Source organism: Manis javanica, chromosome 12, assembly GCF_040802235.1.
Source record: "Manis javanica isolate MJ-LG chromosome 12, MJ_LKY, whole genome shotgun sequence".
Lineage (NCBI taxonomy): Eukaryota > Metazoa > Chordata > Mammalia > Pholidota > Manidae > Manis > Manis javanica.
In genome coordinates, this window is record NC_133167.1 from 83,237,685 (window position 1) to 83,255,317 (window position 17,633).

General features: G+C 45.0%; 1 pseudogene; it reads right to left on the reverse strand.

Annotated features, from left to right (window-relative positions):
- Positions 1-1,386: 1,386 nt before the first annotated feature.
- LOC140845310 (peroxisomal coenzyme A diphosphatase NUDT7-like) lies at positions 1,387-12,656 on the reverse strand (annotated as a pseudogene).
- Between the last annotated feature and the right edge of the window lie 4,977 nt (positions 12,657-17,633).

Here is a 17,633-nt window from a genome sequence, read left to right on the forward strand (position 1 = left end):
GCCAACAATTCAACCAGTAATTACACCACTATCAGACTGTAAATACACATTTGCAAATGCCTCTATAATTGTTCAGAAACAGTTCAGGCCTGTTCATGCAGGGCTAGTTACAGAATGTTAATGGTGACGATCACCCAACATCTGCTTTCATGGTTGGAGCCAGATTTGTGCTGTTTCAACATTTATGGGTATAAAGCAGCGGATCAGATATTTTTCATCTGCCAACTCTCAGAAAATAAAACCTCAGCAGCAATGGACAGTTGTGTCTGGCTGATTGTGGGTTTAGTGTGGGCATCACATTTTCAGCCATAACAAAGTCTAATAAAAAAGGGTTTGGCTTCCTAAACATCTAGTAAGTCAATAAGATGGAAAACAGCCATTAGGCATTTGAGGTATGTTGCTTTACTCACTGGCCTCCCTGACCTCCTGCAGGATGGCTAATATCATAATTAAAGCAAAGAAACCCATCTAAAGCATGATATGTGTGGTGATGCCCATGTAAGAAGTGGCAGATCTTAAGGCATGCCATTCAGGTTTGTCTTCTGGACTTTTGATTTGGGGCTTGTTCTTGAGACCTGGGTTTTTTGCTCTCATCCTCTTGAGACAGTTACCATTCTCTCCCCTGACTGGTAGGCATATGGGCCTCTCATATTCCTTCATTTCAGCCACTCTGAATGAGGGACAAACCCCACTAACACCCAAGTGCATCTTGTGCACATCACAGAACCTGTGTGTTAAGTGATCAAGATTGTCTCAAATTCTAACTGCTGCCAATACCTCACATTTGGGTGAATATTCATCCAGCCATTTGCAAGTGTTCTGGTATATTATTAATGAGGGTCATAGCTCTGCTCCAATGAGGTGACCCCAAATCACAGAGGCAGACAGATGACAGAATTTTATCCTCCACCCAAGGAACCGTCCCAAGGGAGCAGCCCAGGGTGGCGGGTCACCTTGCTCCACAGAGTTGCTTGGAAATCCAAGCTCTTTCTGTCTTGAGGTTTTGCTGTTCCCCCAGGAGTTGTCCGCATCTGTATGGTCCAGGCTGAGCTTCAGAGAAGCGATGTTAGAGCTCCTGGAGAGGGGAAAGGGAGGCCAGGGAAGCTGGCTTATCGCCTAAATTGGAGATGACCTGCAAGGCCACGTTCACTCAGTTCGCACTGGACTATGTTAGTGCCAGTGGCCACGTTTAACTACAAGGGGTCCTGAGCAATGCTGTTCCCAACTGGGGAGCTATGGGCTTAGGTTTGATTCCACTGCTGTGGAGGAAAGGGTGGGTAGATTTTGACTGCTAGATGGAAGTTTCTGTCACATGTAACTACAGACAGAAAGAGATATTACCTCTTACATAAAAGATAAATGCCACATGGTCATATTTTCAACAAATATTTATTAAGTGCCTACTATATTCCAGATACTTTTTCTTGCACACATAAGAAAAATAATTGTTAACATCTTGTGGGTGAAATTATGCAACACTAAAAACATATTTTTCCACTTCTGAAAAACTTTTGCCCTTTCAAACAGAGGGCAACTGGAAAAAAGGCAATGTTTCTACCTTCAGATTGCAGGAAGAATATTGACACATGTCAAACTCCAATGGCTGGCATTATATATTGTCATTCTGTGGATAAGCACACCCTAAAATCTCTTGGCTATCTGGGTGTTAGTAGCGTAGATCATAACTTGTTTGGAGCTTGTTTATGAAGCCTCAGGAAGGGCTCTTCAGAGGATGACATCAGATCACTGAGATTAAATTCAACCTCAAAGATGGGTTTTTTCCCCAAATGATTAAGGCAATGAACACGGTAAATTTTGCAGTTATTCCCCTGATGTGGGAAGTGACACCATCCTCAGGGGTTGTGTACTCAAAGCAGTGGATCAGAAGTGCTGACCAGAATGTGTCAGGCGGTTCTGCTGATAGACGTGTGGATGCAGGAAATATTCCATGGGCGCCAGGAACACATTCATAACTTTGTCGGGATTAGGCTGGGCCTGGAAGTTGTGGTCTATAAATCCTACTACTGGGGTTATCAGTGAACCTGTCTAAAAGCAGAAAACAAAACTCACAATTAAGAAGTGATGAGGTATTGCTGCAAGTGCTAAAATCATGCCCCTTGTGCGTGAGCGAAGGCAGCAGGCCAAGGCGGTCCATTATACAGGTGGGCAGTGGGGGAGGAGCAACTTGCTCCAGACATTAAACTTTATGTTCCCCATGAAATGTAGACAGTCTGTGCCCTACCTGAGGCAGCATCTGCAAGATGACTCTGAAAGCGCTGTCTTTGGTGAACATAAACTGGGTCAATCTTTTGGAGTGGCAATTTGACAATATTATAAAAACATGGTTTCTCTGACACAGCAATTCCATTAGTGTAAGTATATCTGTATGATGAATTCCTACCAGTGAGAAAAGAGACAAGACTGAAGCATTGTTTGCAATAGCCCCAAACTCTAAAGTTATCACTGCTCAATTAATGGACGAGAACATGCATATGAGACACTATACAGCCCTTAAAAAGAATGTGATAGCCACCTTTCCCTGTCAGTATAGACAAGAATGTGTCATCTTATCAACAGAAAATGAAAGTGACATATTAACTGTGGAACATTCCCATTTACAGGAAATTATATATAATTATATATGAATTGTTTTACATAATATATGTGTTTTTATGGGGGCAGTGTTCTGTTTACAACCACAACTGCCTGCAAAAGAATGCAGGGTGCTGTTGAGAGATTCCATGGGGAGGCCAGAGGGGGGAGGCTGGGGACTTCAGTTAGGAGCCGACAGGAGCTGCATGACCTTGAATTAGCAAGTGAGGAGAATCTGGAGTTCCTGGGGGCATTCCAAGAGGAAGCTGGTGGGAAAGCCAGGGTACACTCTAAGACTGGGACACTGTCGGAGGGGAAATGGCCTGTGGGAAATTCGGAGGGACAGCTGAAGCGTGCTTGAGAACAGTGAGGATTCAGACCATGGCTGGAATCGATGGCAAAGGCAACACTGGGGCCGAGAGTGGGTGATGGGACAGGGACTTCAGCTGCCCTCCAGCGGAGGTAATGGCGTAAGACTGAGCATTTCAGATGGGAAATCAGGCATGCTCAACATGGTTCAAGCTCAGAAAGGTAAGAAAGACTGGAAATTTGTAGATGAAGCAGCATCTCTGGACACATGGTCTCTAAAAACACAAGTGTTGGTCTTGGATGGATTAAAGGTTGCAGGTGGCATTCATCCTAGAATCAGTTCAAGTCTGAATTGTGCCCATTTGCTGAGTTGGAATCCTGTGGAGCCTGGCTTCTGCAGTGAGGTAGGCTTTAGGGCCCGGAAGAAGCTACAGGCTATTAGAGACATTCCCAGAAAGTTTAGCACATGCCACTGAAATGCACTGGAATGTTTATGGAGCTGGCCTCACAGCCGGCCAACGTGAAGGGGAGTGAGAGTGGAAGGCTACGGGGCATGTACAGAGGAAGAGGAGAAATACCCCCTTGAGACCTTTTGCAGAGAACACACATGAAGGATGGAAGGACAACTTGGCTGGAGGGTGGAAGGCCAGAGCCAGAGGCTCAATGCAGTAGGTGGGAAACAGCCAACTGAGAACCCGCCCTCCAGTTTAGACACCCAAAACATCTCCAGACATTTCTTGCCATATGTTCCCTAGGGAACAAAATCAGCATTCATTAAGAACCACTGAATTAAATTATGCTAATAAGTATTTTTAAAATGGTATTTTTGTCCTACATTTAAAAGATCTGTTAAGTCCAAAAAACACAACCACATTCCCTAGCACCTCCAGACACAGTACACCTTCCTTGGAAGACTTTGTTCATTCTCATTTCTTGATAATGTGATTAGCGCTCTATGAAGAGCAGGTCGTTTCAGCCGTCTCCTGCCCTGGCCAACACGGCCCACCAGCATCCCCGGAGGACACGCATACTCCTGTGGGGACTGAGTATTCTCCCCTCACAGGCAGAACTCCACTCCAGGGCACCTGGACATGGAGTGACTCTCCACTTTGCAACTTTTAACCATTCTGGTTCCAGTTATCGAGAGTTCTAAAATCCCCAAAATGTCCTGGGGATCTGCAGACATTCACTGAAAATGGTTCCCACTAGAAAACACAGTTGAAGAGGCTGTAATGGACATGTTTCTTATCCTAATCCCACATTACTTTTCTCTCTTGGCTCATTTCTTTCTCACTTATGAAGCATTTATTGAGTGGCCATTAGCTTCTTCCAAACTAAGTCTCACTTAAGTGGTGAACTTCCTATTTGTAGATGAAGGAGCATCTCTGGACACATGGTTTCTATTTTCGAAAATGGGCCCAATTAAGACAATGTACTCAGCATCACTGATTTTCCCTGTACCCCCAAGACTTTGAGCCAAATCGAGCGTAAAGGATGCACCACTGGTTTTTCTGCTTAGGCATCGGTGGAGTCTCTCCTTTCAGAAATAAAACATGTATGTGAAAAGCCCAGTATATAAAACATCAAAATGCTTCTATACCTACCTTTACGTGAGGAGAGCACTTTACCTCTGTGGAATTCTTCCCCCAAAGCCTGAACCCTGCTTAACCATGACCAAAATATCAGACAATCCAAATTGAGGGGCATTCTACAAAAACACCTGACCACTGCACCTTAAAAGTGTCACAGCCTTGAGAATAAGGTTAGTCCCAGGGTTGTCACACAGCAGAGGGGACTAAGGAGACATGGCAATAAACGCAGCACGGTGCCCTGGATGAGATCCAGGACAGGAAGGGACATTAACAGGAAAACTAGTAAAAAAAAAAAAAAAAGGTGAGTAGAGTGTGGTGTGTAGGTGACAGCAATGTATTAACATTGGTTTCTTAGTTGTGACAACACCCCAGTGATGTAAGATGTTAACACTGGGGGAACTGGGTGTGGATATATGAAAACTCTGTCATATCTTTGCAACTTCTCTATAATCTAGAACTATTCTAAAGTTTAAATTAATATTTTATACAATAAAGTAATGCTGTTATCCAAGTTCACATTTACAACATTTAGTCCTTCTAAAGTCGGTTAATACTACAGGTAGGTTGTTGTGGTTGAGCTCATGAGAAATAAGATCTGGCTATTTCAGCCTCAGAATTAATGCTTATGTTTTTTTCACAGGCACGCATGTGTGTGTGTATATATTCTACCAAGGTGATTCTGACTTCACACACGAAATCCAGTTACAAAAAATAGTTTCCAACAGCTTGCCTAGTGATCTCAGGGTACTGCTCAGTTAATGTGAAATGGAGAAGCTTGCTCTTTTATGGTACTGTATAAAAAATGAAATCATGTTTAGGGCAAAGGGTGGCCTCCACGGGGCTAAAATCTGATATGCAGCAATGCTCAAGTGAGTGTTATTTTTATCAAGCTGCATTCTCAGAATAAATGTATACCAGAGAAAAATAAATACGAATTGAATAATGTTAATGAAAACATTCTGACGCACCTACAGGTTTCCATGGCACCCAGTCTGAAAATCACAGATGGAGTCCAGCCTTTCATTTCTAGGTGGAAGAGGGGACCCAGACAGGAAAAGAGGCTTGGCCAGGGCCACACAGTTCACGAGGGGGCGAGTCCACACAAGAACCAGTCTCTTGACATTACGTACATCACTTCCAAGGGTCTTATTTGGCCAGATGTGGAATCCTGAAGAGAGGGGATCTACTGGGAGATCATGAGAGTCTAAGAAACCCAGTTCCACCCCAACCCTTACATGGAGCACAAGTGGCACTAGGCGGCAGACAACCTCCACTTGATGAGGACGCAGCCCCACTTCCTCCTGGGCTTCCTGGAGAGCTGTGGCCATGTCATCCGCATCTGTAGGTTCACGCTTGCCTCCAGGGAAGCAGACTTCCCCAGACAACCTTCTTAGCTGGACATTGAAAGAACAGCTGCCGTGTGGGATTCTAATTTTGGAACCATTCGTTCACACAACAAATCATTTATGGAACTACTTTTTTGTGCCAGACACCAATTCTCACACTTGTGGTAGTAAGTGGGGAAGAAGGCCAAAACAAAAACACTTTTACTTGAATCCTTCGAAAAGACATGGGCTTTGAGAACTTCCCTCACTTCTCACTTTTCTCTACATGCCCCCAAAAGATGCCTTGTACACACAGAGATTTTACACTGATGGATAAAAAAAACTAAAAGGATAATGAAAAGGGCAATGTTATTAATAGATAACCCTCACTGAGACCTCACCATGTTCTGGGCATGCTGTTCACTAGGGGTTCTTTTCAGAGTCCTCAAACAGTTCTACAAGCTACTATTTTTTTTTTAAGTTTTCCTTTATTTGTTAGTTGAGGTGAAATTCACATAACATGAGAATTAACCATTTCAAATTGAATGATTAGTGGCATTTAATACATCACAAGGTTGCACAACCACCACCACTCCCTAGTTCCAGAACAGTTTCATTGCCCCAAAAGGTGGCTCTGTACCCACTAAGCAGTTGATTCCCCACCTCCCTCTCCTCCCTGCCCCCTACTTTCTGTGGATTTACACATCCTAGAGAATTTCATATCAATGTATTTATATGATATGGGACCTGTTGTGTCTGGCCCTCTTTCACTTAGCATGATGTTTCTGAGGTCCTTCCACACTGTAGCATGAATCAGTCCGTGTATTCCTTTTTCCTGGCCGAATAGTATTCCACTGTATGTATATATCACATTTTGTTATCTATGTATCCATCTACTGATGGATATATATCCTACTAATATGCTATTATAATTTCCACTTTTAGATAAGGGAACTAAGGCTCAAAGAGGTTAAATAATCTGAACAGGCTCAAACAAGGGGTAAGTAGTGTAGCTGGAATGTAAACCTATGTTAATTCTAGAGCCCATGCTCTTAATCAGCATACCCACACACTTATTAAGAGTTTACTAAACACTGGGAAATATAGTCACTGGGGCCATTAGCAATAACCTGTGCCTGTGTTTCTGCATCTTCTTGCCATATGTACATAGAAGAAAAGGACTCTCTTTTCAGTGCACTGCCCCTTCCACCTATATCCTTGACTCAACACCTTCCCTTCCTGACTTCAGAACTGATTGTGTCTCCATTTGCGCCATCCGTAAATAAATCTGCCCTTTCTTCACCTCTGTCTTGTGATGATTTCTCTCCTGTCTTAGGCACGGGTGTAAATCTCCAGTCTTCTCTCTGCACAGACTGAACTTGTCAGCACAGGTGACCTCAATTTCTTTTACACTCCTTCCTGCCCATGCCCACCACTGTTCCCACTGAGCTGTCACAGAGGACCTCAGGCTCAGCAGAGGTCCTGGGTCTGCCTCTTCTCAACTGTCTGCTGTGGGGGTAACATCGGCGTACACCTCCTGGGTCAGGGAGGCGGCCACGTGAGCTGAGGGCTGAAATATTTATTAATGAGAACTCGTAAGGCCAGTTCTTGATGTTTAGAAATGAAATCAAGAGGTCATGTTGGCATTTTTAGCACCAGGGCCAATATATCTGTGTAACAATAAACTAGATGCCATTCTAAATTTTGTAGTATTCTACAGTGTAAAGTTCCACTTGGGCAAGATTTTTAAAAAATGAAAGAAAACTTCTTAAAGTTCCTCTCTGCTACTAAATCAGGAACACTGGGAACTGCTACAATACGTAGAAACCTCACACACCTTCATTGTCACTTCTAGTTATGAGAACAGGTGAAAACAACGTGGATGGGTATGTTTCTACTGTCTTGAACATTCACCACCCAAATGCGTAAGAAACAGACCTAATGTTTATGTTCCTCTGAAAAAGTACTCCACTGTGTGGGCACATTCAGCGCTGAGAATTGAGTTCCAGAGCATGGAGCAAAGCCCATACCTTGGCAGGAAGGACCGATGACCAGGGTCCCCTTTCCCACCTACCGGGGGGAAATCTGTGAGTCCTACTGTGTGACTCCAGGGAAGGACAGAGCTAGAGTTACCTTTTTAAAAATAATGTGACTTTTTCACATCAGAGTTTATGATCTAAGATGATTTTCACATAATAATCAACAGGCAAAGCTACTCTGAGTGAAAGAGACCAGAGACCCATTTTGGTCTTTTCAAGATTTTCTACATTATTATTATTTTTTTGTCTGATAATTCAAAAAATGTCTTTCAGCTTCTCCTTTGCTTTTTAGCAGAGCTGGGAACAGGCCCCAGCCTTGTGGCACCCAGTGAAGTGTCTCCCGTTGGAAACTGGATTTTCATCATCTTGCTTATTTATTATGTCATGGTTGCCTGGCCCAGACAGAAGAGTCCAAAGTCTAATCCCAAATCCACAAACCTTCAGCTGATTCCTCAGCTTTTTTTCCACCCTCATGGGGATATTTTTCGTTATTCTGCTTAAAAAACCATGTTATGGCCCATTTTCTTTTTTGTATGTGGATAACTTTGAAATTAATGCTTCTTCAACTTTTCCTCAGAAGTTTCCCCAATTGTGAGGGAGAATGATGTACCCAGGGCTGTACTCAGGGGATCGGCAGCCCCAGCTTGACATTGCCTTAAAATACAACAGTTTATCTTAATACCTCAGGCCATGTCTGCTCATGGCACTAATGACAGGTGACATGTACAGAATCCTTGCCAAGGGCCAGGGCTGTTTTAGGTGCTTTACATTTACTCTGTGAAACCCTCACTGCAACTTTATGAAGTAGGCACAAATATTTTGTCCTCATTTTGCAAGTAGAGACTGGTACAGAGAGGGTAAGTAACCAGAACAAAGTCACATAGCTGGCAAGGAGAGAGGCTGCATCCAAACATGTGTAGCCAGTTTCAGGGCCCAGGTTCTTAGTTTACATGCTCCAGAATTTTCATATTATACCTGGGGTGAGATTAATCTAAAATAGTGGTTCTCAGTGGGGGCAATTTTGCCCCCCTACCCTGTGCCTGGACAGTAGGCAATATCCAGAGACATTTGTGATTGTCACAAAGATGTGTGTGTGTGTGTGTGTGTGTGTGTGTGTGTGTGTGTGTGTGTGTGTGTGTGTGTGTGTGTGTGTTTTACTGGCACCTAGTGGGGAGAAGCCGTGGATGATGTGAAACCTCTCACAACAGAGAATTAACCAGTTTAAGAAACCCTGTCTAAAACTATTTTAAATTACCTGCTAGCTAAATTAGTTATTTTTCTTTACAAAACCTCTCCAAAATTGCTCTCTGATCCTGTGGCGTCTTGTACCCCCTGGACATCACAATTCTGAAAGACTATTTGAGAATCTGTGGCCTCAAAATATGTGCAAGGGACAAAGTTTTTCGTGGAGTTTTCAATGTCCTGAGACTTGAGTGGCAGGGAGCCTTTTTGTTACCTACCTTCTCTGACCAGAGGAGTGAACAACAGATGGAGTTTTCCTTCTTTTGCCAGCAACGGTAAGAGGATGAAGTATTTGTCAGATGACAGTGATGGTCCCAACATGATGCTTTCTTAAACGGACCTTAGCATCATCTATCAAACTGTTTCTAAAATAGAAACAAACCAAACATTATAGTAACCAGAGTTATGATAAAAGACTCGTAGTCCTGTGTATGTTTCGGCTTTGTTGTGTATCTTGGAACTCACCATTTCTGAGTTGCCATGCGCTTTTCAATCACATGACTGTAGACAAGATAAAATAAGGCAAAAAGCTACTAAGAACACAGTTTAGTACACAAGTTCACTTTGAAACCTAACTTAAATTATGATGAAATATTCTTTCAGTAATGCAATACTTAAATATTGAAATCCATAATCATGTTCAGGGAGGACAGGTTTGCTGAAAAAGTCATTGTTAAGGTGAGACCCTTGTAAGGTTGGGGACTTTCTCTTAACCAGGCCCTTATCTCATCTTATCAAACCCTATGTCTTCAACTGCTTTGTATCAGTGGTTCCTAAACTTTAGTGGCAAGAGTCATCCAGAGGGCTGGTTACAATGTGGATTGCTGGGCCCACCCCACAAGTGTGGCTCAGTAAATCTGGGGTGGGGCCTGGGAATCTGCATTTATATCAAAGTCCAAGTAATGGTGATGCTGACGGTGCACCAGGGCAGCACACACTGAGAATCAGTGGCTGGTGATATGCAAGTACATGGATTTATAACAACTGGTGCCCTGAATTCATGACTGTGAATTTGTCACGGTCCTTTTGACAGGTATATTTTGTTGCTGGTTTGATGTTGATGAGATGGTAGGTTAAATAATCCAACCCTCCCCCCACAATTCATGTCCACCCAGAAGCTCAGAATGTGACTTGATTTGGAAACAGGGTCTTTGCAGATGTAATTAAAGATCTTGAGATGAAATCATCCTGTTTTTAGGGTGGGACCCCAATCCAACGACTGGTATCCTTATAAGACGAGGGGACCTAGAAAGATACACACACACACACAAACACACACACACACACACACACACACACACACACACACACACACACACACACACAGGGAAGAGGCCATGTAAAGGTGGAACAATGCTGCTATAACCTAAGGAACTCCAGAAGCCATCAGAAGCTGCCCACAAGCAAGGAAGACTCCTCCCCTAGAGCCTTGAGAGAAAGTGTGGCCCTGCTGATGCCCTGCTTTTGGACTTCCAGCCTTCGGACCCATAGGAGAATACACTCCTGTTGCCTTAAGCCACCCAGTATGTGGTACCTTGTATGGCAACCCTAGAAACTAATGGTGTGGTTTTAACTTTTCTGTGGGAAAGGCAGTTTTGCATAGTAGGCAAAATCAGATGTTTAAGTCAGCCAGAACTGGTTTTAAAGTATTTAGGAATGAACTCTCTGGGTCTTGAATGTATTTGTGAGGATTTAATGACATGATTCTTATACTATGTCTGGCACTCAGCTAGTGCCCAGTGAATGGTAACTGCTGTCATGTCTCCATCATCAGCTGGGCTGTTATTTGCCCCTTTCTCCAGGTCAGGATGCTCAGTGATTGGATAATAGCCGAGGATTTCAAAAACCACCAGATGCCTGAAATGAATCACAGAATGCTGGCCCTAAAGGAGACCCTGGGTGCATCCTATGCACACAGGCCCCCCCAGAGCACGCACCCTACCGAGTGCGGCTTTTATGAGGCCCCAGAACGGACCACAGGGACCACCAGCAGAAGCAAAAGTCTGCAAAAACTTGTCTGTTCCTATCAGGGGCTGGTCCTTGTAATAATCACCATAAAAACACCACCAGGAGCAGCCACCATGGACTCGCCCTTTACCCGCTTTTCTCCTTTTATCCTCACAGCAGCCGGGTGAGGTGAGAACACGGTCACATCGAGGCTCCGAGAGGTTCTGTGACCGAGAACCCAGAGCTGCCCCGTGCAAGCTCGTGGTTTCTGAGGTCGAACCTTGGAGACCCGGTAAGCCGAGGAGGGAAGCGGGCTGGGCAGGGGCCAGGGGCAGGGAGTGGGCCCGTGACCACCAGGCCCGGCTCTACCTCCGGCGGGAAGGGTGCCAAGCCCCGGGCCTGAGCGCTGCCTGGTGAACAGTCCTGCCCGCGGCCGTGATGTGCGGCCCCGCCGCGACCAAGGCTGGTGCAGGGCGAGCTCCGGGTGCCAGGGGCCGGAAGGCTTTACCTGACTGGCTCTGCGGGGCGAGCGCGGGTGTGGGGCGAGTGCGGGTGCGGGGCTTAGAGCCAGGGCTTCCGGAAGTGCAGATCGATTTCTGCCCAGCTCCTGGCTCTACCTCAAGAACTAGAAGCGGGTGAGGAATTATCAAGTTGACAAGTGTAAAAGAGGGAAAAAAAGTAAAGTGACAATGCAGTGCTGGCGGATTCTGATACATTCGCCATTGCTGCGAGGTTAAGTTGGTTCAACTTTCCTGAGCAGCAGTCAGCGCGCGTTTCCTGAGCACTTACAACGGGCTGGGTGCAGATCCCACAGGAGCGGAGTCACGTGGAGCTTACGTGCAAATGGGAGAGAGAAACACGAATAAAAAAATTCCATGAAACAGAAGGGCCTTTAGTTCTCGGAGAGCATGAGGGAGAAACGTGGCCAAGTCAGGTCAGAGAAGACTCAGCAGAGAGAACGGAAACGGACAGGACCTTGAAAGCAGCTGTACTCCAAGTGGGGTCCTGGGACCAGCCACAGCAGCCTCTGGGTGCTTTTAGAAATGTAGGCTCCTGGGCCCACCCCAGAACTGCTGGATCAGAAACAGGGAGTAAGGTCCAGCCATCTGCACTGTAAGGGGATTCTGATACTCCCAGAGCTGGGTCTCTCAGGTATGTGTGGGGAGTAAAACAAGGGAAAGGGGCAGGGGAAAGAGCTCAGGAAAAAGGTCAAGTTTGGGCAAAGGTAGTGTGGTGTGCCAAGAGCCCAGAAGTGGCTGGAGAAGAGCAATGAGAAGGACCCTGTTCCCAGCTGACGCTTCAGAGCTGAGGCTGCAGAAACGTAGGGCCAGACTGACTTCTCCATCCCGCACAGAAGGTGCCATGTTTTGGGCCCACGATATTTTTAGGGACCCACAAAAATGTTTCCATTTTAATTTCTTTTACTATCAGACAAAGAAAATAAAATAATAAGCAATATATAGTAATGAATTCAGCCTGAATTATATTCAAGTTTATACCAATGCAGTCATAAAATATAATTCATTTTATTATTATTATAAAAGAAGGAGTCCACAGAAACTAAATTACCCAGAGCCCGTGAATGGGTGGTCATGGGACACTCGGGCCATAGTTCCGGACACCTTTAAAACCACCGAGTTCAGATGTTCTCCTGGCCAGTCCTTGCTGAGGCTGGGAAAGCCCGATCCCAAAGCTTGAGGACATCTTGGTAATGACAATGGCACTTCACTGACATTAGTGCACTTAATCTTCAGAGCAACCCCATGAAGCAGACATATTACCATCCTCACTTTCCAAATCAGGAAACAGAAAATGTCTTGCTTAAGGTCCTACAGCTGGGATTCAAAGTCAGATCATTCTGAGTTCCCGTATTTAGGCACTACCTCTTGGAAGCAACTGACCTATGAATTATGTGGATGGGATTGTTAGTGAGAAGGAGATATATGAACTTCTCATCCAATACCCAGGATATAGCTGCTCTGTGCTAGGCTTGTCTCAGTTGCCGCCCCCTGGCCTCTGGGGCCTCCTAGTGTACCGGAGGTGAATCAGCTCTAGAAAGGCACAGGGCGCTCTCAGTTCTGTATGAGATGGGGACGGACAGTGGTTAGATTAAGTTGGGGGCTGAAAAATCGCCGTCTGAGGATTTTACTTTCTCTTCTTTCAGATGTCCTTTGAAGATGAGCAGAGAGGCTCAGAGTGGTCGAGTGCCTTGCCCACGGTCACACAGCAGGTAAATGGTGGAGCCAGGTTTCAATCCCATCCGCTGAGCTGCAGCTGGTGCTCCAGTGGGATTTGAGGGATAGGTGGGATTTTAAAAGTCCAAGGTGGGGAAGATGGCATTCCAGGCAGAGGGAACAGCAGAAACCAAGTTTGGGTGAAGAGTCTTGTTCAGAGGGGCTGTTAGTATAGCCTGGCCAGAAGAAAATGGGCATTTTGCAGAGTAGAGCCCAGGGAACAGCTGAAAGGGCTTTGGAAGCCAACGCAAGATGACGGGTCACCTTTTTCCTAAAGGGAGAAGAATAACAGGTTTGGGTTTTCCAGTAGAGCTCTGTGGAAGCAGGTTGGTGCTGGATAAAGGATACTTTAAACCTTGCAAAATTTCCATACCGTTGACATCAGAGTGTGGCAGGGGTTGGATTGCTTTAATGTGGAAAAACAGCATCTTGTGCTGTGTCCCAAGAGAGTATGTACAGCGTCTTCTTTCAACATCACTGCTGTTAAAATACTTTGCTTTTACGGCTTTTGCAGGCTGGAAGCCATAGTGCAGGGAACATCACAAGGTGAAATGCACGTATATATATATATATATATATATATATATATATATAGTACATACACATACATGCTACATGTACATAGGTGTCACATGTGTATACACCTCCATATCTGCAAAACAACACAGGCTTCACAGTTCATGGGAAATGTCTTTTAGGGGAAATGACTTGTTCCTGAAGTGTTTGCACACAGATTTGTTGGTAGTCACATAATTCTGGAAATGTGTTGACAAGTAACTGCAAAATGGCTAAGGCAAAGACACCACCTCAAAGTGCGGTTCTCTCAAAGCACAACCCAGGGGTCAGAGTGGAGCTTATCTGCAACGTGCCCACCTGGCACCCTCGTTTGAGCAGCTCCTCTTAGGCAGGCCTGCGTGGTACAAAGATAAGAAAGTACCAACCAGCCTTCAGGAGCAAAGGATGCCTGGGGAAAAGACATAAGCAAACAATTAGCTTTAATGCCAGATAAGTGCTCAATGCGGGAGAGGGGCCGAGTGCTCTGGGGAGTGCGGAGCAGTAGGCAGGCAATTCATTTTGCTTGGAAGTAGGCAGCGGGTCTAGGTGGGCTGTGGAGAGAATAAAGATAGCTGGGAATGTTGAGCACTTAGCATTCTTGTTCTAGGAAAATAATGCTCAAGGAATGGGAGTTTCCTCCGCTCCTTCAATTTGCAGGAAGGTCTCTAGACTCTTGGAGGGAAGTCTCGGGAGGGCTTTCAAATTAAGTCTCAGTACCCATCAGAGTATAACGGTTACACTTGCTGGGTTGGGTATTTGAAAAGCAGAAACTTCCCCCTGTTGCTGCCAACTGACTGCCCCTTCCTCCATGAACTCCAACCTCTCCCTCTCCCTCCCATCAGGGAGAGTTTAGCAGGCACAGCCTTCCCTCCTTTTGGAGAGGAAGTTGAGAAAGGACTAGGTTTAAATGGGGATTTGTCTATGAATGGGTCAGGGTCCTCAGCATCAAAATCATCTGAGGGTGAGGATGCTGAGTAGACAACTCAGGGCCCCGGGTCCTACCCAGCAGGTACTTATTCAGGGTAGATGTTCACCTAGGCACATGCATTTCTAAGGAGGCATCTCGGGGATTCTGCTATAAAGGTTGATGACTCTGGTTTGAGTGCTCCAAAGGGAGATGTCTGCTGTAAAGAAACAAAGGCCCCCTCTTTCTAGCACTTGATGTGGCAGCCCTGTGGGAAGGCTAGATAGTGGGCACCAGTGCCAGGAGGTCTGCACTGGAATAGTCTTCCTTTCTGATCTTGAGAGCTGGCAACTCCAGCAGGTCTGTCTCGGGAGAGGCTCCAGGAAAGTTGAGTGCATTGTTTTTAGAAAGTTGGCTGGAATGGACAGATGCCCTTGAGGTAGTCCTTGCTTTTTTTAACTGGAAAGGAAAGAGCTTGTGAGTTTGGTTCAGCATTTTCTCGGCTTGAGTGCCCGTTCTTGGCTGGGCATGAAGTTGGATTTTGGGGAGAGAGACATGACAGTTGGTCTTTGCTCTTGAGCATTTGGTGTCCAATACAGTGGTGACTTTAGTCTGCCCAGCAGTCTCCTGGTGCTGATTCAACATGCAGGTCCTTGAGCTGCAGCCTTGGACGACTGACTCAGGTGAGACCTGCACATCTGCATTTGCAGCCACACCCTTGGATGATTCTCTTATGTCTACACTTTGAAGTTGGAAGAAATGGAACTTAAATCTGAGAAAAAGTAAGAGTGGACACCAGCCAGGCCTAGGATGTCTGGATAGGCACCTGAGCCAAGAGGTCAGTGAACTGAGACAGCCCTGGATTTCTGGCAGCAGGTGTGGACTGGGAACTAAAGGTTAGACAGGAATTAGAGGGAAAATGCTCCTAGAATTGCCCTGGGTGACAAAAATGTAAATTGCTGGTAATTTATTTCCAGGCACTGCAAATGTGATTTTTCAAATTAATTCATGGCATTTTCCATCCATGTTTAATTTTCACTGGGTAACAGTAAAACATATATGCTTTCATATTAAGATGCCTTAAATCTCTTGAGTTTTCATGAGTGAGGCCTGCCAAAAACTGACAAAAACTGCTGGGCACGCATCATTCACGTATTTTAGACCCATGTTGGTTCTCATTTACGTGCACTTTTAGAAATGAAATAAAGGTTATTTATGTCTGATTCCTTTACTGTCATGTAATCTTTTCATAATGGAACAATCAAGTAGGTTTAATTACCGGTAACAACTGTGCTGGGAGATTTGTACTCTAAATGAAGGCTCGGCCTAGGATGCACGTAATGGCGTGACCATGCCACACAGTGAGGAGCAGTCTGGTCTCAATTAGCTTGGGAATTAGTTGTGGAATTGGCTTAAGATTTTCCAGTGCATGTGGGAAGCTCAGTGTCTGTGGGAGAAACATGAGTCTGATCTGCAGAGAATTCACTTCCTGGCTCTGGGTTTGCCCAGCAGGAGCTCATAGCTCAACCCTGGTTATATATACTTTATATATATGTATATAAAAATGCTTTTGTAATTGAGGATGGGAAATGGAAACTCCTGTCTGTCCCCAAATCCAGACTCTGCCATTCCCCTACTTTGGTGCCTTATCCAACCCATCCCTTATATCTTAGTGAAAACCATGCTATCTGTGCTCTGCTCAGAGGAATGACACGTTCTGGTGTGTAGCCTCTCCTGCTATATCCAGAATAATAACACCCCTGGGTGGGCAGAGAGACAGATGGACAAACCCTTGAGAAGGAGGGTGTCAGTTTGCTGCTAGCCTCTGGTTTCCTGTTTGTCCTATGGCTGACTCTCTTAAAATGGCCACTCAGGTGGCTCTTTTCTGTGGACTCTGAGGGAACCCTCACAGATTTTGTTCCCCACTCTAGACGCAGATTTGCAAAGTATGGCTGGCAACTTTTTAGAGCTTAAAAAGTAAAACCTGAAGAGGAGCGGAGGAACTCTCCTCCCAAAACCACATAGAATTATGAAAATATAACAAAGACAACTTCCTAAAATAGAGACCCATGTGCCCAGAGGACACAGGACAACATCCAGACCACATCCACACCTGCGAGAATGCAGCGCCTCACGAAGGGGGAGAGGAAGGCCACAAACTAACAAGAAGGAAAGCTCCTCCAGCTGTCACTCGTACCAGCTCTGCAAACTATCTCTATCACCATGAAAAGGCAAAACTACAGGCAGACAAAGATCATAGAGACAACACCTGAAAAGGAGACAGACCTAACCAGTCCTTCTGAAAAAGAATTCAAAATAAAAATCATGAATATGCTGACAGAGATGCAGAGAAAAATGCAAGAGCAATGGGATGAAGTCCAGAGGGAGATCACAGATGTCAGGAAGGAGATCACAGAAGTGAAACAATTCCTGGAAGGATTTATAAGCAGATGGTTAAGATGCAAGAGGCCATTGAAGGAATAGAAGCCAGAGAACAGGAACGTATAGAAGCTGACACAGAGAGAGATTAAAAGGATCTCCAGGAACAAAACAACACTAACAGAACTATGAGACCAATCCAAAAGGAATAATATTCGTATTATAGGGGTACCAGAAGAAGAAGAAAGAGGAAAAGGGATAGAAAGTCTCTTTGAAGAAATAATTGCTGAAAACTTCCCCAAACTGGGGGAGGAAATAATCAAACAGACCACGGAAATACACAGAACCCCCAACAGAAAGGATCCAAGGAGGACAACACCAAGACACATAATAATTAAAATGGCAAGGATCAAGGACAAGGAAAGAGTTTTAAAGGCAGCTAGAGAGAAAAAGGTCACCTATAAAGGAAAACCCATCAGGCTAACATCAGACTTCTTGACAGAAACCCTATAGGC